Source organism: Antechinus flavipes, chromosome 1 (genome assembly GCF_016432865.1).
Source record: "Antechinus flavipes isolate AdamAnt ecotype Samford, QLD, Australia chromosome 1, AdamAnt_v2, whole genome shotgun sequence".
In the NCBI taxonomy this organism is placed as follows: Eukaryota; Metazoa; Chordata; class Mammalia; order Dasyuromorphia; family Dasyuridae; genus Antechinus; species Antechinus flavipes.
Window position 1 is genome coordinate 53047132 of NC_067398.1, and position 20499 is coordinate 53067630.

Here is a 20499-nt window from a genome sequence, read left to right on the forward strand (position 1 = left end):
GTTTTCTTGGAAGAAATACTAGAGTGGTTTGTCATTTCCTTTTCCAGCCCATTTTATAGATGGGGAAAGCGAGGCAAATAGGATTATTATCACACAACTAGTGAATATCTGAGATCAGATTTAAACTTAGAAAGAGGAATCTTCCTGATGGTAGGCCAAACACTCTATGAAATGTGGTACCATCCGTTGTCTTTGACATTTTATTTTCAAAATACACTCAAAGATAGTTTTCAACATTCACTCTTGCAAAACGTTGTGTTCCAATTTTTTTCCTTTCCTTCCTTCATTGTCTCCCCTAGATAGTAAGTAATTCAACATAAGTTAAACATGACATTGCATTTATTTTAAATTGATTTATTTGTGTACACACAATTTCTTTTTAGTAGAATGTAAGCTCCATGAAGGTAGGCAATATTTTCCATTTTTGTCTTTGTAGTGCACTCCTTGAGCTGCGCTTTCTTTCTCTCCTTCCCAAGAAGTGAAGAGCCATTCTCTCAACTGCTTTTTTCCTCAATTTCTGACTCCTTCCTGAACATAACAGAAAACTGGTAAATACAGCTTTTTAAGGGTCCTCTGGACAGTGGTCAATATTCCTTGATTCATTATTTTTCTCTCTTCTAATTCAATCAAGGATAATTCTTTTACATTTTTTAATGAGATTTATCTGCCCCTAGATTTTTATTATCAATTGGAGTAGATGGGAGGAAGATCTAAACCAAACCAAACTATTTATCCCCGGGATGAACACAAGGATCTGAATGAACTTGGGAATCAATGCTTACTGATTATGAAAGCTAAGACTGACCATCTAGAGTGATTTATTATGGTCACTTTTAATTAGCCCCTACCACAAAACTCATTCCCATTTCCAAAAAAGTAAAGGAAATAGTAGGAGGTACCCCATGACCAAGAAGACTGAGAATCACTCTAGTAGATAGCATTGCTAATCTCTGAATGCTATAAGTAAAGATTAATCTGTTGAGAAACCATGATTTCATCAGGTCTAGCTTGGCAGACTCTTTTCTTAGGTATAGGCCATCAAGGCATTCTAGAATCAGAGTCCCAAATTTTTTACTTTGTAGCATCGTTTATTCCCGAGTTCTTAAACTATGGGTTGCAACCTCATATAGGGTCTCATAACTAAATGTGAGGGTCGTGAAATTATGATTTTTACCAGCAAATGTTTAAATTGTAGACCTAATTTTTATACCTATATACCAAGTTCATGTAAAATTTTCTTGAGCCAGAAGGGATCACTAGTGGAAAAAAGTTCAAGAAGCCCTGCTCTACTACTCAAATTGATTCATAATTTTATTGGCCTCCATCTATGTCATCAATATCTATGTCCTTCCATAGCTCTTTTGTAGACATTGGGTTCCTCTAGTCCTAATAATATTTTGTGGATACATATGTGTGGGTTTTTTTGTGAGTTCAAATCCAGCTTCAAAAACTCACTAGTTGTGTGAACCTGAATAAGTCATCTCATCTTGTTTGTCTCAGTTTTCTCATCTGTAAAATAAACTGAGAAAGCAAGTGGCAAACCACTAGAGTATCTTTTCCAAAAAGACCCCCAAAAGGGCGTCATGAAGTCAGACATTACTGAAAAATTACTCAACAGAAACTCATGCCCAACATGAGTCTCTCTATTGCCCTTTGAGTCCCCTATAATTTTCATTTTTTTTGAGGACTATGACTTTCCATGATTCATAGTGATACAGCATTTTGCAGAGAATGTCAATGATTTTCAAAAAAATAGATTTTGTGTCAATAGGCAAATTGGGATCTTTGAAAGTATGGCAGAATCTCCCAAATTCTATCTAGAGGAGACTGATAACATTATGCTTTTTTATTTTAAAATTTTAAAAATTCTGAACTTAAACACACACACACATAGAGGGAGGGAGGGAGGGAGAGAAAGAGAGAGAGAGAAAGAGAGAGAGAGAGAGAGAAGAGAGAGAGAGAGAGAGAGCATTTTCATATACAGATTCCTTGTTGTATCTGAACAGAACACAAAAAGATTCCTTACAAAACCATAAATTTCCATTTTATATCATTTTATTTTTTTAAAGTATAAAATAATTTAATATGTTACTTTAAAACAGTTCTAATTATTTGTGTTTCCTCCTGAACTTCCTTCTGTTTTTTATGGCTTTTATTCTGTTATCTTTTAAATTAAAATATATATTTTCAGTTATCAGGCATTTTTTTTCTCTTCTACTTTCTCCCTACCCCCACCCATCCCTACTCCGGAAAGGGAGACACAAAGTCATTGTAACATATATTCATTGTCATGTCACACAATACATTCTCACGTGGGTCATGTCCAAAAATATGTTTCATTCTTCATCTAGGTGGGCAGCATGCTTTAATATTGGTCCTCTGGAATTCTACTTGCTAATTGCATTGATTTGAATTCTAAAATGTTTCAAAATTGTTACTTTAAAATGATATTATTCTTGTTAAAATTATTTTATTTTATTTTATTTATTTATTTTAATTTATTTAAATTGTTCTTTTAAGTGATTTATTTTAAAATCATTCTTCTTGTTCTACTTATTTCCCTCTGCATCGTTTCCTTTATAATTACTTTGAAAACCTTGTAAGTACCTAGGTAGGAAAAGCTTAGAGTGGGAAGAAACTGAGACTGTGTAGACTAGTTAGGAGATGCTTCCCATAGCTCAAGCATCATTTTTGAGGATCCCAAGTAAGAGTGACCCCAGTGGCTCTGGAAAGGAAGTGATGCTGGGGAGGCTGGGACTGGTAACGGTGAGAGTCAGTCTACAGGGCAGGAGGCAACAATGTCACAAGTGACAAGCTCCGAGCCAAACTCAGTGTTTTCCTCTGTATCAAGTTTTAAGCTTATCTAAATTAAACACTGTGTTTCTAATGAAACAATTATACTTATTGCATACTTCACCACCTCCTTGAGGGGAGTTATAATTGAGTTGCTGTCCTGGGAAGTTGAGAACACCTTGTCCAATCATCCCACCCCCTGACGCCTCTGCGGGCAGCACTGAGAAGGAAGCCAACCAATGGCAGAGGTCCCTCCCAAGCTCCATCTCCCATCCTGGAGTCAGTAACCATAGTCCAACAAGGCAACAGTCAAGTGCAAGGAAAGCGTGGAGTCTGTAGGTCTCCGTTGGAACTGACCAGCTCTGTGGGCATGAGCGAGGCATTCAACAATTCAGCTTTTCGGCGGCTATGTTGAGTTCCTTAAACAGATGTTCTGCTGCCTGAAGAACATTCTCTGGGTCAGATGTATCCAGTGGGTGGCCCTCAACATGCTAAAGTTTCAAATGTAGCTGAGAAATATTTAACAGAATAAATAAAAATGTTACAAATGAATGTTGAAATGTTTCTGGAAAAAATATATACATTTTTACACAATGGGGACAAGATGTTTTTGTTTTTGAAACTAATTTAAGAATATAATGAGTTATTGTTAAGGTATCAATGGCATAAAATACATCCATAAATCATTTAAAAATAAAAAATACAAATGAGATAAAACATAAATAATACCAATGTTCAATTTTCTAAGTTAATATATGGTCTGAAAGGAGTCTTATGTACAGTTTAAGTGGCCTCTTCTCTAGAACTGCCAGTGTTGTTTAAACACAAATAACTTCAATGAATATGATCTTATTTTTATTAATATTTTGTCTTCCTTTGAATTCTCAATACCTAACCCAGCATCTGGCATGTTGTAGACACTTAAATTCTTGACTAGTATCTAGTTTGTGATCACTAAGACCCCTAGATCTTTTTTCAGACAAACTATTATTTAACCTGACTTTAAGGTAGTAAATAGATGCTTAGCTGAATTTTGTAAAAAGGATTGTTTTTTTTTTTTAAATGTATGCGACTCATAAGTCCCAGACCCTAAGTGACTTTCTTATTAGAGGATTTTATATTTTAGTAGAACAAGCATCACTTAAGGGAATGGTTGGTTCCAAAGCTTTCCTATGTCTGCCCCTGATTTGTGATCTCTGTGGACCTGGGAATGCCAGCTAGTGACTCTCTCTTGCCTTTGATGTAATTATGCCATTAGATTGTAAAATCCCTGAGGGCAGGGATTGCCTTTTTGCCTTTTTTTTTTGTATACCTGGTGCCTGAAACATAAAGTATAATTGTTATTGTAGTGGGAGTAGTATAGTAGTCGTAGTATAGTAGTTGTAGCAATAATAAAATATTAGTGTAATAGTAATAGTAGTATAATCATACTAGTAATAGTGTAGTAGTTGTAGCAGTTATATAGTATTAGTGTAGTAGTAGTAGTAATAGTAGTAGGAGTAGGAGTAATAGTAGTAGTAGTGTAGTAATAGTAGTAGTGTAGTAGAGTAGGAGGAGGAGGTGGCAGCAGCAGCAAATTGTGAGGAATAGAACACATGAGGAATAAACAGAAGAGGGGAGGTGGAGAGAGAGCTTTGGATCTAACCACAAGGGTTAGAGTTCATATTCTTCCTCAGACACTTACGATGTGGTCCTAGCCAAATCACTGTCTCCTTGCCTGCCAGATGAAGGGGCTTGGTCCCTGCAAGTTCTAAGTTTACGATCCTTTGACAGTCACATAGCAAGATGGGGAAGAAACTGAAGGCTGCAGCAGGGAAAGAAAGAAACTAGAGACCACAGAACGAGGGAGTTGGGACTGGACTGAATTTAGATTTCATCCCGGACTGTATCACTCTTTCCTCTACATCAGACTGCCCCGCCCGGGTCTCTGGTGGAGTGAGAGGAAGGAAAGGCCCCGGGACCAGGCAGGGGAAAGGGGGCTTAGTGCCCAGCAGAGTCTAGCTTCATATCTGGCTCTGCAGGGAGAGCCTCCTTTCCTGCTGTAAACAAGGAAGCCGCTTCCTTCCCTCCTTCCTGCGCACATCAGGGCCGATAATGAGCCTAGGAGAAAGTTGGGCATACTTGACTCCAGGTGTCTGCTGCCATCTAATCAGCTGCCAGTCGCTTCCTGATCGCCTAATCAGCCCCTTCCCAGGGAAGTCACAAAGACAGGAGAGAATGTGTGCAGCCGCTTTCGAAGTTTGTGATTCTTTCATACTGTCTCTTCCCCTATTTGTCTCCCTTTCTTTCAGTCTGTCTCTTCCTGTCCCTCCCTTTCTTTCTGTCTTTCCTTCCATCTAGCTCTATCTTTCTCTCTGTGTGTCTTTATCTCCTTTCTTCCCCCTTTATCTCCCTTCCTCTCTGTCTCTGTCTCTGTGGGTCTATCTCTCCTTCTCTGTCTGTCTGTCGCTGTCTCTCTGTGCTTGTGTGTCTCTCTGTCTCTATCTGTTTTTCTGTCTTTCTTTTTCTGTGTCTCTCTCTGTGTGTTTCTGTCTCTCCATGTCTCTCTGTCTCTGCCTGTGTCTGTCTCTATCAGTGTCAGTGTCTCTCCGTCTCAATCTGTCTCAGGTTCTCTCTGTCTCAGTCTCTATCAGTCTTTCTCTCTCTCTCTCTCTCTCTCTCTCTCTCTCTCTCTCTCTCTCTCTCTCTCTCTCTCTCTCTCCCCCTCTTTGTCTCTCTTCTTGTCCACAGCCTTTACTTCCTGTTATTTTTTTTCCTTTTTCTTTTTTTCAGAGAGAAGTGGGCTAGTTTTAAATCTCTGGAGGTCAAACCAAATCACACCCCTAGCTCCAGACAAAACTGCAAAGCCAACAGCATCCATATTTCAAGAGCACTTTTTGGTTTGCTAAGAATGCCTGGCACTACAGCTTTCAAAGAAGAGTTGATTTAGAAGCAGAAGCCAATTAACTCAACGTCTTCATTTTTATAGCTGAGGGAATTATACCCAAAGAAGCTGAAAGTTACAAAAGTATGAAAAGGCAAAGCTAGTATTTGAACCCAGGTGTAATGAAACTAAATTATGTGGACAATCAGGAGGGATTTGGAGCTCTAAATTTTTGGTGTGAGTATTTATACCTCAGAAATGAATCAGGATCTGATTTACTGCTTTGTTGATTGTCTAGACTTAAGAAAGTGATGGAGAAAATGTAAATTATGCACATTAAATTGAAACATATGTCATGTATTTTTTGAGAACTGGTTGTTAAACATTTACTAGCATATCCAACAGTCTCTACCATATTAAGGTGATGGTAAAAGCAGTCATCACAACTCATATTTCTATTGATTTACAAATACTTTTCTCATAGCAATCTTGTAAAGGAGGTAATGATAATACACTTTTTTTTTTCTTTTCATGCTGAAACTGGGACTCAGGAAAAATGAAATGACTTCTTTTTCAAAGTCACACAACTAGTAAATCAGAAATAGGACATTAATCCATGTTTTTTTTTCCCCTAAGTCTAGTATTCTTCATGATACCATCTTCCTCTATGAAGTTGATCAGTTCCCCATTCTCCCCTACTCTTATTGCCATTTCCAAATTATTTTGTTATTGTTCCCTTACAATATTTAAACTACCTTTTATTTATTTCATGTTTATCAAATATATTTACTCTATATTATGGCACATAATTATACAGTTATGTGAATGAATATATTTATAGGTACTTATATTTCTAAATATACTTATATGCATATATTTCAAACTCAAATGTATCCTAAACTGAACTTATTCTCTTCTTCCCTCTTGACCCTACCCAAACCTTCCTGCTTCCAAACTTTCCTATTTCTGTCAAGAGTACCACCATTCTTCCAAGTTGGTGACTTTGATATTGTCCTTGATTCCTCACTCTACCTTCCCTGATATAGCTGAGTTGCCAAATCTTGCTGTTTCTAATACCCATAATACCTCTCACATCTGCTTCTTTGTCCTTTGCTCATAACTTTAGTTTAGATTCTCTTCACCTCTAGCTAGATTACTGAAACAATCTCTTAAGACTCCTGTCTTGAGTTTCTCTTTACCCTCCAGTCCATCCTACAAATTGCTGCCAAAGTAATTTTCCTTCTCACCAGATCTGACAACATCATCCTTACTCAATCAACTTTAGAGGCTTGTTATTGCCTCTTCAATCAAAAAGGAACTCTTCTGGTTAAAACCTTTTACAATTTTATCCTATATCTTTGGATATAGCTTCAATGGATATTATCATTCAGCCTGTAGCTTGTGATTCGCCAAACTGCCTTTCCCTCTATTCTTCATACACATTATCATCTTTTTTTGTACCTATACCCAAGTGCCATAGAAATCTTCCTTTTTCCTTTATAAGACAGCTCAAGCACCACCTTCTGCATGAAATATTTCTTGATGCTCTCAACCTCCAACATCCTTTCTTCCAAACTACCTTTTATTTAACTATTTTGAAAATACTTGAAATTATTCACTTTCTATTTATATATATATGTATATATACTTAGATATTTGTTTGTTGTCTCCCCCATTGTAATTCAAGGAGGGATTATTTAATTTTTCAATACTTGTATCCCTAGTGCCTAGCACAGTGTCTGGAAGATATTAGGACCTTAATAAATTCTGGTTGATTGGTTGATATGCTTATCTTTGTCTTCCCCATAAGATGTATACTTCCCCAGATATAAATTATTTTATTTTTAGAATCTGTACCACCAAGACCTGGTACATAACTGACACATAATAGGCACTTAAATGCTTGTTGAATAATTAATTGATTTGTTTCATATGCTCTTTTGGTATCTCTGCTATAGAATAGAATATAGATTCTTAGGACTTGAATATTTAAAAAATTATAAAGAAGTCATTATGTTTTTTCCTTTTGTAATCTTATGTGTTTTTCTATAAATAAAAACATTATTTTGAGAAGCAATCAGGGTCGTTGGGCTTTTCTAGAATGACAAAAGGGGCTCATGATACAAAAAACTACTGTTCTAGAATCTAGAGCCAAAGCCAAATTATTGACTTTATAATTAGACAAAATAAATGGTTATCTATAGGGTGTGATTTTTAGGGGTCCTGAGAATACTTTAGCACCCCCACCCCATTTATTTACCTTATCAGTTTTACTAATGTCTGAAATCCTACAATTAGAGATTTATTTATTTGACTCTAAAATTTAATCTATTAAAATGCAATTCCTGTGGGAAACTGCCCAGGTTAATTCTATTCAACAAACATGATTAGATGGGTGCTATGTATTAGGTACAGGAAATAATAGTAATCATGGTTAGCATTTTTATAGCATTTGGGGGTTTATAAAGTACTTTACAAAGATCTCATTTTATGCTCACAACAACCCTGGGAGATAGTTATTATTATTATTCTCTCCATTCTGCAGATGAAGAAATTCAAGCAGATAAACATTAACTGATTTACCCAGGGTCACACAGCCAGTATGTGTTAGAGATGGGACTTAGCTCCTTGGCTTCATGGTCAGTTCTTTCCACCAAGCCATATTGTTTTGTGGGTAAAGCAGTTGGTAAAATGGGAGGGGCTATAAGCATCTGGATATGTGAGATGTTCCAGAAAGCCCCGAGCTGATGGTGATTGAGTGGACTAAGGGAGTATTGAAGAGGCTCATTTCCACCTGGTACATTGATCATCAGGAACATTGCTGAGCGACGTCACTCCCTGTTCCCTATGGGCTTTATCTCTTTTATATCAGTGGGAACATTCTATCAGGTAGTCACACTGGAATAATCAGTCCTGGCATTTCTCATGGTGTCTGGGCTGGGGCCACAGTGAGTCACCAGGGAAATGAAAGCTCTCTCTCTCTCCCTTCTGGCTGCAGTCTTCCCCTTTGCTCCCTCGGGTTCTCACATTTAGCATCGTACAATCTTGACATTTAGAAGACCTTGGAGATGCTCCCCACAAATCTGCTTGCTCTACTTCTAGTAACAGGGAACTCACTACCTAGTGATGCTGCCTATTCCTTTGCTGAACAGCTCCAATGGTCATAGAGTTCTTTGTGTTGAGTGGAAAATTGCCATCTTGTATCTTCCCTCTTTCTTCCTCATTTACTTCTCTCCCCTAGAACTACACAGAACAACATGATACCTTTTCCCCATGGCAGGCATCCAAGTTTTTGATAACAGCAATTTTGTCTCCCTGGTATCTTCTCTACTTTAGTCGAAATACTCCCTACTTCTTAAATTAGCTTGGATTGCTGAGCCAATTTTATCAAAGAACAGTTATTTCACATTCAGCAGTTTCTTGGAGCCCTGGATTGAGAGTTATCAACAAGTCTCAAACCTGTTGATTAGGGGAATGTCTGTCCCAAGCATGTGAAGACAACCCCTGGCAGAATGGATGCATGAGGACATTTTGTTCCAACAGCCACGGAGGTAACTCAGGCAGGCACTGAGTAGTCCTTAGAATTTGGGCAGTCATCAAAGTTGCCAAGATCACCCATAGCATCCCAGCCTGCCACTCTCATTTTGACTTTTGTCTTGAAAATGAACTTCAGGGTCTCTGGAAGAAAGAGTGAGGCTGATGACTTTGTGCAATCCTTCCTCACTTAAATCCAGTTCATGCTCAAGTCAAGACATCACCCTCTGATGTCCTTAGTCCTGTTTGAAAATGAAGAACAAACAACAATTTCTTAATAGTTTTAAGTACCTAATTCAGTTGCTGTTTATATGGTTCCCAAACTTCTTGCCATATGAATTATCCTTATTTGAATATATTCCAGCTGTTGTCCTTCTCCAATGTGGTTCTCGGAACAGAACACCATGCTCCAGGTATATTCTAACTAAAGCAGCCTGTAACATGGCTCTTATTTCCTTTGTTCTGGAAACCATACTACTCTTAATGTAACCTAAACTGGGATTAGTTTCTTTGGCTTCTATGGCCACCATGACCTTTATTCCTATGACTTGAGCTTATTCCCCAAGTTTGGCCATTTATTCCCTACTTTTCTTGTGAAATCACTCTCTCTTCCTGAGTCTTCTTCCTTAACTGAAAAAATAAAGGGATGGTACCAGATTCCTGCCGAGGTTCCTTCCCATTTGAAATCTATCACCTTATGATCTTTCCAACTTACATTTCCCTTGCCTCAGTTTCAGTCTTGACTCTTTTGTTCTCCAGTTCAACATTTTACTAGCTTCTATCCTAGAATCCCACATCCCTTGCTCCACAACCATTTGCTCTTCTTGTTCCATGAATCCTTGCTAGAAAATCAACACCATTGGATTTGTCTGCTCCCTTGTAGCTGCTGGATTTCTCCAGAGAAACTGAGAGTATCAGGCTGACTTGATCCGTTCCAAATGCATTCTGCTATGGATTAGCCTTCTATTCCACCCTACCTGATGCCTCAGCTCATGCCCTATTTGAACTGTATTAGACCTTTTCTTCTTTCTCTTACCACTGAACTACACCTTTACTCCAGGTCTCTATACAGAGGATGGGTAGCATGGTTGATAAATTGCCAGACTTGGAGGCAGAAAGTCTGAGTTCAAATCCTGTCTTAGAAACTTACTGGCTGTGTGACCCTGGACACATCACTTCACTCTGTTTGCCTCAGTTTCCTTCTCTGTAGAATGAACTGGAGAGGGCAAATCACTCCAGTATCTTGTCAAGAAAACCCCCAACGGGGTCAAAAAGAATCAGACATGACTGAGTAATTGAACAGAAACACACTTGGGATGAATGCTCTAGACTTCAGAGTGAGCTTTATACGGTGGACAATGTCATGGACAAAGTGTGGGCTTGAATTCTGCCACAGACACTTGTCAGCAAATCAATGAACTTCTCTGAACCTCTTCCCTAAGAGCTGGTTGAAATGGAAAGGAAGAGAAGGAAGAAGATGATGGGGGAAAAGGATAGAGAGTATTTGGGAAGGGAGACTGAGAGCCTGCAGGGATAGCATATAAAAAAGAGAAAGACTGATTCATAAAACAGAGATCAGGGTAGAATAACAAAAGCAGAAGGAGCAGCAAAAATCTGGGGACCTTGTAGAATGGAGCTGACCCCACACACATTAAATCTGGGCTCCTGCGGCTCTGCAAGCATTTCTGATGGCAGACCCAGGAACTAGCAATGTCAACAGCAATCCTTGTGAAGGCACCTGAGTGGCTCTCCTATCCTTCTTTCTGGCCCCAAGTATGAAGATGTCAGGCCCTTCCATTCATAACTAAATTGAGGTGAGAGCCACCACGCTGCCCAGTTACCATAATTAATTCTCTGAGTTCTCATAAACAATTGCTCATGCTGAGAGAATGTCAAGCTTTGTCACTTTTGGCACTAATTGTCTGAGTGGAGTTTATTAAAAGTTTGTTTTTTTTAATTTCTTTTAATTTCCCTTACCTATTTGGCTTGAAGGGGGAGATCAATCACTCCAATGCCTCCAATATTAAATGTGTCTGCTGAAACATAATGAAGGAAACCATGGTGAAGGGCCATGACGGCTCCTGCCAACTCAGCCAGCTGCAGACTGGCTTCTGACCTCATTGACCAGCAGAACTCCCTCTCCAGGGTTACCAATGCTCCCCTAACTGCCAAGTCTAAAAGCTTTTTTCCTTCTTCTCATCATTCATGACTTCTCCTCCTGGAGACTCTCTTGTCTTCTTTTGTGGCTCACCTCATTTTTCCTGGTTCCCCTCCTGTCTGGTTGCTCTGTCCCAGTCTCCTTTGGGACTGTGGTCCCATTTGTAAGTATCCCCCAAGATTATCCTGGGTCTTCTTCTCTCTCTCCCTTACCTTATTAATTCCTATGAGTTTAATGATCATCACTATGCAGATAGCTCCCAGATCTCTTTATCTAGATCTAACTAGTCTCCTGAACGCTGATCCTTGCCTTTTGGATATTTCAAACTAGATGCAACTCAAATTCAACACATTCAAAATAGAACTTGCTACCCCCCTCACCAACCTACCATATTTCTGATAACAATAACCAATATTTGCCATCATATTGATTGTCTTTTTAGTAGGTGGAAGAGAGGTTTGAGGGAGAGAGAGAATTTGAAATTATTTTTTTTTATGTTAAAAATAAATAAATAATAATAACCGACATTTACAAATTGTGTTAAAGTTTGCAAAATGCTTCACCTATAATGCTTCCTTTGATCTTCTCACAACCCTGTGAGATAGGTCCTATAAATATATTATCCAAAATTTCATAGGAGGAAACTGAGGCACAGAGAAATTAAAGGACTTATACTTTGATCATACACCTAATAGTGTCATGGCAGAGATTTGAACCTGATCCAGTTGACTCTAAGTTCAACATTTTATTTACTGTACTACCTTGTCTCTTCTCAGACAGAGAAAACTTGACTCAAAACTCTTCTCAGATAGTAAATGGCTTTCAATAAACTCTTAGGAGATTGATTTCCTGGTGTGTCTAAACTTTTCTTAAGGATAAGTTGATTCATAACTCAGTTGTCTTTTTAAAATTAAAATCTTTGATTGATTTTCCTACTCTTTTTTTATATCACCTTCATTTCCTAACATAGCCCTCTCCCCTGACTCACCCAGAAAGTTATTCCTTATAACAAAGAATAAAAGATAAGAGAGAATGCATTCTGACAAAACTAATTAATCCAGCAGCAGTCCAATTAGACAGTTTATACAGAGTGGGTCTGAGGAAGGAGGTCAAGGAAAAAGAGTTTTTTGAGGAAAAAAAGGGGTACAGAAAGTGAGTTAGAAAATGTCAGGGACACATTTGACCTACTTTTAAATTTTGTCAAAGAAAGGATTAGCACAGTGTCTGACACTTAGTAGGCACTTAATCATAAATGCTTGTTGACTTGAAGAATGGAAAAGAGAGCGAGCCAAGAGGGCCAGAACGAGGTTAACAACTAGGAATGGAATAAGAAGAGAAATGAGGAAGGGGAGAGAGAATAAGCATTTATTAAGTGCTCACTAGGTGCCAGGCTCTATGCCACGACCTTTTTAATGTTAATTACTTGATTCTCACAACAATTCTAGGAGGCAGGTGCCATTATTATTTTCATTTTACACTTGGAGAAATAGAGGCAGACAAAAGTTAGATGACTTGCTGGGATCCCACAGTTAGTAATTGTCTAGGGCTGGATTAGAACTCAGTTCAGCCTAATCAAAGTCCAGTGCTCTATTCTTATATAGCTCAGTTTCATCTTGGAATCTCTGCAACTTGGCTTGGGACAAGATTGCCTTACCAAGGCAGGATTCTTTAAACCCAGCTGGGTTTCTTTAAATATAAAATAAGGGAACAAGGGAACAGACAAAATTATTTACCTTTCCTGGTCTTCAGCATCTTCCCTGATAAAATAAGATGCTTGGACACTAAGCTGATCTCAAAGCCTCCTTCTAGCTCTCTCTGTGATTCACAAAACTGTGATTCCCCATTTCACATTCAATCAATACTTATTAAGCTCCAACTATGTGCAATATAAGAAGCTGTTGGGAGAGACACAAAAATCAACCTAACAGCAATGATTAAGTGCTTCCTGTATGCCACGGATGGTGCTCAGTGTAGGGATACAAACGGCAGCTAGGTGATACAGTGGATAGAGTGCTAGTCAGAAGTGTGTTCCAGACACAGGAAGTCCTCTTTCCTCTATCCTACCTTACTTTTACCCAAAGAACCACAGAGTCAGATAGAGCCTTGGAACGCATCTGGTTTTATTTCCTTATTTCACAGCAGAGGAAATTGTGACATAGAAAACAGGGAGTGATCGGCCAATATCTAGAAGCCCAATATCTAGACCCAGCTGGGACTAGAAGCCAGGGCCCTTCCTGTTCCATCAGTTTTTCCTAGAGGATGCATTTGTTGTAAGATCTTTTCTCTTCCTAATTCCCTCTCACATGATAGAAACTTAAATGCTCTCCTTATTTTTTCCCTTTCCTTTGCAAGTAGCCTTAACTCAGATCTGTCTGTCCTGATAAAATTAAGCTTGCTGATCAATACTCCCAGGTTGATTACTTTTATAAACAACCATCCTCTGATTAAAGGAACATGATTTTCTGTCCCTCCAGTCAAGAATTCCGCCCTGTGGCAGAATAGGGAAGCTTCTGGATCTCTCAGAAAAAATACTTCTAAATGTATAAAATAAGTAGCATTCCAAAGGAAAATAATTATATTAAAATGGAGTTATAAAATAGGAAATATTTTTTCAAACATAAATTTGAGAAGAGTTATCAAAAAAACAAGTTAATAGATTAAAAAGGCCTACACTATTCAAATGAGGAGAAAAAATAAAAATAACAAACAAATCAAATCAAATGAGGAGAGAGAATCTGGGAAAAGAGGCACAGTATGTTGGCATTGATGCCATTATATTTTATTTTTGTTTATAACTCAGAAGACTCATTCTTTCAGGAGAGCCCTGGTTTCTGCTTCCTTTCTCTTGTACCATCTTTCCCACCTAAGGATCCTTTCTCCTTTTTCTCTTCTCAAAGATACTGGGATATAGACTTTATGAAGAATTCAGAACAATTATATTAACTTGAGCAGTTTAATTCCTTTTTCTGGGCCTTTGTTTTCTATTCCTGGAAAATGGGAGTAATAATCCCTAACATTCCTAGCTGAAAGAGTTCATAGGATAGATGTAGAGCTGGAATGGATCTTCAAATCCATTGGGTCCAATAATTTTATATAGAGGGAAACTGAGGTGAAGATAGATTAAGTGATTTGTCCACAGTCACAGAGATTGTAAGCAGAATTCACCCCTAGGTCTTTTTGAGTAAGATCCAAAGCTCTATTCATTATCTGCCATTGTAAGGCTCTAAAGAAGTAATGGATGATGAATTATAGTAGATAATATTGATAAATAAAGAGGCTTTTTGAGACCTACTAAAGTGCTATATAAATTCAAGGGACAATTATGGGAAGGATAGAGTTAACTTATTTCTGCTCCAGAGAGATATAGGATCTACACAAAGATATAGGGCATGTAGAGGGTAGCACCTGGTACAGTGGAGAGAAAAACTGAGTCTTGGGCCAAGGGATGGGGACTTGAATGCCAGAGCTGTCCTGTGCTAGCTACATATGGATCCTTGGGCAAGCCAATTCTCTGGACCACAGTACCTTCACTTATGGGCAGCTAGGCAGCGCCAGGCCAGGAGTCAGGAAAACTCAGCTTCCTGAATTCAAATCTGGTCTTAGACACTTTTGTAGTTGTGTGATTTAATCCGGTCTGCCTCAGTTTCCTCATCTGAAAAACGAGTTAGAGAAGGAAATGGCAAACCCCTCCAGTATCTTTGCCAAGAAAACCCCAATTGGGGTCACAAAAAATTAGACACAACTGAACAACAACATCTTCATTTATAAAATCATTTATAAAATGAAGGGATTGGATTAGAAGTCCCTTCCAGCTGTAGACCTATAATTCCTTAAATACCAGATCAGAATTGTAACTAGAAATTCTGTAGCTTGGAACAAATTCAGCTGGAAAGGGGAAAGTAAATCTTTTTGGGAGAGGGACTTCATACTGATGGGGTTCTTGCCCTAGCAGAGGACTGGGAGAGAGGGATCATGCATAAAGGAAGCCTGCCTAGCCCCTGTCCCCTAAAGATGGTGATCATCAGCATCCCTGGGAAAATGCTCCAGGTACCCCATCCTCGTTATAACTGCATCTCCTTGTTCTATTTGGAGGTATTCTTCTATTATGCAAAAAAGAAGGGATTCTTTATATTATAAGGAAGTTTATTAGCTTTAGAGAAGCTTGGATGTGTGGGGCATAGCTGTTCTTCTGGGATGAAAACCTTGTCCTTATTTAGGAAACTGGAAAAAGTCCTGGGTGGGAACTAGGAGACTTGAATTAGAATCCAAAGATCCTCATTCCCTCACTGTGAATGAATGAACTAGCTTGAGTGACTCTGATCTCATCTAATATTCCAGGAAACTATGATTCTAAGGTACCTTCCAATTCTAATACTTCATACTGCAAAGAACTAGGTCTAGGACTTCTTGGCAATCACAATTCTATAGCACCACAAAATCCAGTCTCAAGGGAAGGAAGGAGAGCTTGAGCCAGTCGAGTTGGGAAAATTTCTTGGAGAGAAGTGAATCTAAATTATGGGTTCATGTAACCCAAGAATGGGTTAGACACCGAGTCTCTGCTTATGGGTTGACATTGCTTAGAACCCCCACGATGACTAATACTTCCTCCTCAACTAGGAGGTGAGAGAAAAGGGGGTAGGTCGGGCAAGATGCTTGCAAATGTCCTTTCTCTACTGTATTACTCTGAAGTCCAATAATGGAGTAAAATCTAACAAAAACAAAATAACAGTTCTACTTTTAGGAGCAGAGTCTAGGGAACCAGCCTTTGCTATTTATTGTGATGGCCCAATATTTCTGGTATGTTTTAATGAAATCTATTCCTCTATCCTTTTGGAGTCTATGTCATGTGTCCTATCACCATCCTGTATAGCTTTTCCCTTGGTGGAGTGCTTATAGGAGACTTAGACACAGCTTGATATGGAGTAAGAGATTCTAGCCTGAGCTCTCAGTGACATTGGGCAACCTCATCTCTCTGCACCTCAATTTCCTCATCTGTTAAATGAGATTGATGAGATGAGATACAAATATGCTATTAGAGCAGTAAACCACACAGATGTCTATTTGAAATATGGGTAGCACAGTATTGTACCTTCAATGGGTACTTAATAAATGCCTTGTTGTTTCTTGATTGAATTCAATGAAATAGTGCCTATTAAGAATGAAAATTTACATTTCCTTATTAGGGGAATAATATAGCACAGGGAAAACTGCCCTAGATTTGGAGTTAGAGGTCTTGAGTTCAAAATTCTACTTTCTGCAAGAAAGTTACTGCTAGTACTTAATGTTAATGTTTTTTTTTTCCTTTGGGATCATCTTCAAGTTATCCTATCTATATCTATATCTATAATCTATCTTGTTTGTCCATAGTTGCTTAAGTGTCATCTCCCCTAGTTGGATAAAGAGCTCCTCGAGGGAAGAAATTGTTTTTACCTTTCATTGTATCTGTCATTTGTGATCTTGGATAAGTCACTCTCTGACCTTGGTCTTGACGACTTTCATGGTCTCTTTCATCTCTAATCTACGATCCCGTGGATCTTCTTAATCCCTTCTTGCCCCGGTCATGAAAAGTACCCTGTTCTGTACCCAAGAGACTGATATTCTTGGAACAAATACACAAGCTAAGTTCTTTGCCTCCTGCTTTTCTCTAACCTTTCATAAATTGAGGGCAGCCACCAATTTAGTTTTCTCTCTCCTCCTCTGCACACCAATGAGAAGGGATTGCGTGCAAAGCTGAGTACATCAACTGTGTAATAAAAAACACCGCGGAGCTGATGCACAGGGATCTTTTATTTAGACCTGTTCTCCTGGAGAGAATCCAATGCAAGTAAAACAGACTTGTAAGTTCCCAATTAAGCCTTCCAGGGCCTGACTCATAATAGGCTGTTTAGTATTAAAAAGGCCATCAGGAAACTGATAGGGGGAATTATTGTCACTCAGCCCAGCTTTTTATCATTTCATTTCCCCCACTCATTTCTGAGAGCTAAGTGTGTCGAACTGAGTCCCCCACCCCCGGTTGTTGTGAATTGAAGAGATGGAACTATTTGGTAGCAATGGCTGGAAGCTAGAAGTCTGGGGCAAGGCTAAGATGAGCAGGAGTTTAGAGAAAGCAAAGTCAAGAGAAAGCAGGGGCTCAAAAACTGAAGAAACCCTCAGAAGAAAAGAAAGACATGGGGCCAGAGACAGAGGACTCTTGAAAGTTTAGCAATTTGTGCCTTCCTGTTGTAGGTTTCCAATAGATGGAGTGGGCAGCTCAGGGCTTGGAGGCTTATATTGTTGCAAGGTGTCCCACTTGGCAGTACCTTCTGAAAGTGAAAATAGACTTTAGAAAGATACTTGAGGTCTTCATGGTCTTGGATGGATCACTCAAGGGGCCAGGTCAGCAGAAATAATTGGGGAATCAAATAATAAGAGGAAATCTTGGATGGTGGAGAAATGTTTCAGGTTTTAGAAGTTCTGGTTTTGAATTTTGGCTCTGACTTGCTATGTGACTCTCTGAGTCTATTTTCTTCCTTTAAAAATAAGAAAATACTTCTCACCTCACAAATCTGTTGTAAAAACAGCATTTCAAAAGCATAATAACTGTGCTCTCATCCTTTATTGTAACATAGATATAGAGTCAAAAAAAATCTTTGATGATCTAGTCCAAGTCTTATTTTTCCAGAGGAGAAAACTGAAGCACATTGTAGCTGAGATTTACCCAAGATGATAAGGGGCAAAGCTACTATTTGAATCTTGTTATTTGACTTCAGACACAACCCTTTTACCACTATACCATCTTCTGTCATGTTCGCATGTAAAATCAGAAATCATACAGCCAAATCCTTTCATTCAGAGATGAGGTTTCATGTAGAAGATGATATTTTAATTATGTTTTGAAGAAAGTGAAGAATTCTGAGGAGGTGAGCAAGGAGTGCATTCTAGTGATGAGGAATAGAGCCTAGGAAAGGTGGATAGACTGCCAAAGAGAGTATTGCATAAGGAGGCTGGAAAGATAGTTTGAAAGCAGGTTGTAAAGGACTTTAAAAGTCAAACACAAAAAATTCTATTTTTACCTAGAGACAATAAAGAATTACTGGAGTCCATGGAGTAAGATATTAATATGATCAAATCTAGGCTTAAACAAAATAATTTTGGTGGTTTTATGGAAGCTGGATTAGAATGGATAGGAGAGATTTGAAACTGAAGACCAATGGGATAGTCTGAGTAAGAAGTGATAAAAGCCTGAATTTGAGTGGGGTCAGTATGAGTGGAGAGGAGGGTCAAATGGGGGAGAGAATATGGACATAGACCCAGTAAGAATTGGCAACTGATTGTATATGTGAATGAAGAATTTAGGAAAACACCAAAATTATGAACCTAGGATAGTGAAAGAATACATAGAAGAACTTTCTGTGAAAATAGAGAAATTATGAAGAGGGTTGTGATTTGGGTGTATAGGTTTTACTAGCTTGATACTTAAATATGTCCAAGATATCCAATGTCCAGAAGGTAGTTGGTGATGTGGGGCTGAAGTTCTGAAGGAGGATTGGGCTGGATAAATAGATTTGGGAGTCATCAGCCTAGAGGTAGTCATTAAATCCATAGAGGTTGATAAAGTCATTTGGAAAGAGAAGAGATTCTAGGACAAAGCCTTTAGAGAAGGGGCAAAGTGAAGGAAGAAGTGATTTCATAGTTCAAAGCCAACACAATTTGATGGAATGGGGCCAAAGCTGTTAGTGACCCAGCAGATCAAGACACAGGGCATGGTAGGCATGCCTGACAGACCAGAGGCCATAGTCAGAGGTTAAAACTGTGGATGACCATGAAGGAAATGGGTTTCTAGGTACTAAAGTCGACATATACCTTATGACCAAATACTTAACCCAAATTTTACCATGAAGTACTGTAAATACCCCTTAAAGGGATAAGAAAAATTCAGACTTTTTCTTTAGTACAAAGAGAAGACCAAAAAATTTTATAGGGATTTTCCAGGTTTTGGGGGTAACATGTCCTTGAGATGTGGATGGGATAACTGTAAGAGCAACATTTAAACAATCAGCTATGCATTACTTAGCTCTTTTCAGAAATACGATGATCCAAGACAGTTCCAAAGGAATCATGTTGGAAAATGCTATCCACATCAAGATAAAAAACTGATGAACAGATCAAAGCATATTATTTTCACTTTTGGGTGTGTGTGTTTTTTTTTCCATTTGTTTGTTTCTTCTTTCACAATATGACTAATGTGGAAATATGTTTTATATGACTGTACATATATAGTATATATCAAATTGCATACTGTTTTAGGAAGGGGAAGGAGAGAAAAGGAAGAAGGAAAATTTGGAATTCAAAATTTTAAAAAATTTAATGTTCATATGCCATTTGCATCCAAAGACAGAACAATGGAGACTGAATATGGATCAAAGCATATTATTTTCACCTTTTTTTGTTTGTTTGTTTTTCTTTCTCATAGTTTTTCCCCTTTTGGTCTGATTTTTCTTATGCAACATGATAAATATAGAAATATGTTTAAAAGAATTATACATATTTAACTTATATGAGATTATTTGCTGTCTAGGGAAGGGTAAGGAAAGGAGGGAGAAAAATTTGGAACACAAAGTCATATAAATGAATGTTGAAAACTGTCTTCACATGTATTTGGAAAAAGTAAAATACTATTGAGAAATTTGTAAATGAATGTTAAAAACTGCCTTTGCATATAATCGAAAGAAAATACTCTTAAAAATCTATACTATAAAATATTATTTTTAAAAAGAATCCACATTAAGTTATAGACAGATTGTCAGTCCGTATTGATGGAAGGAATTTCTACATTGTTTTCCTTAGGCCAATGAAATCAAGGGTCACCTGGAGGCAGTCTAGGTTCATTTCTCAGCTGTGTCTCAAGGAAAGAGACTCCTTGGTTTTAAAGCCAGGGTCTGTTAAAGTAAATCTGATTCTTCTGTGTTAGAATTTGTGTCCTTATACCTATTACTCCTAGGTGTGTATGTCTAATTGAAATATCATTTACTCAAGCATTTTGGTTTCCCCTAGAAGGTTTAGCTCTCCTATCAGCTCAATAGAGGCTATTCCCTTATAGTTTCCAGTCCCTCCTTTATCAGAGTCTTCCTCTGTAGTCAGAGGATCTGGGATAAAATCCCATCTCTGTGAG

The 20499-nt window shown here is 38.2% G+C and overlaps 1 protein-coding gene across 1 annotated transcript in view; it reads left to right on the forward strand.

Annotated features, from left to right (window-relative positions):
- Positions 1-5640: 5640 nt before the first annotated feature.
- Positions 5641-20499, forward strand: part of TRH (thyrotropin releasing hormone) — a 36470-nt gene continuing 21611 nt past the window's right edge. Inside the window, exon 1 of the mRNA XM_051982878.1 lies at positions 5641-5800. The gene's annotated coding sequence lies outside the window, so the exon portion shown is untranslated. The remainder of the gene's footprint in view (positions 5801-20499) is intronic.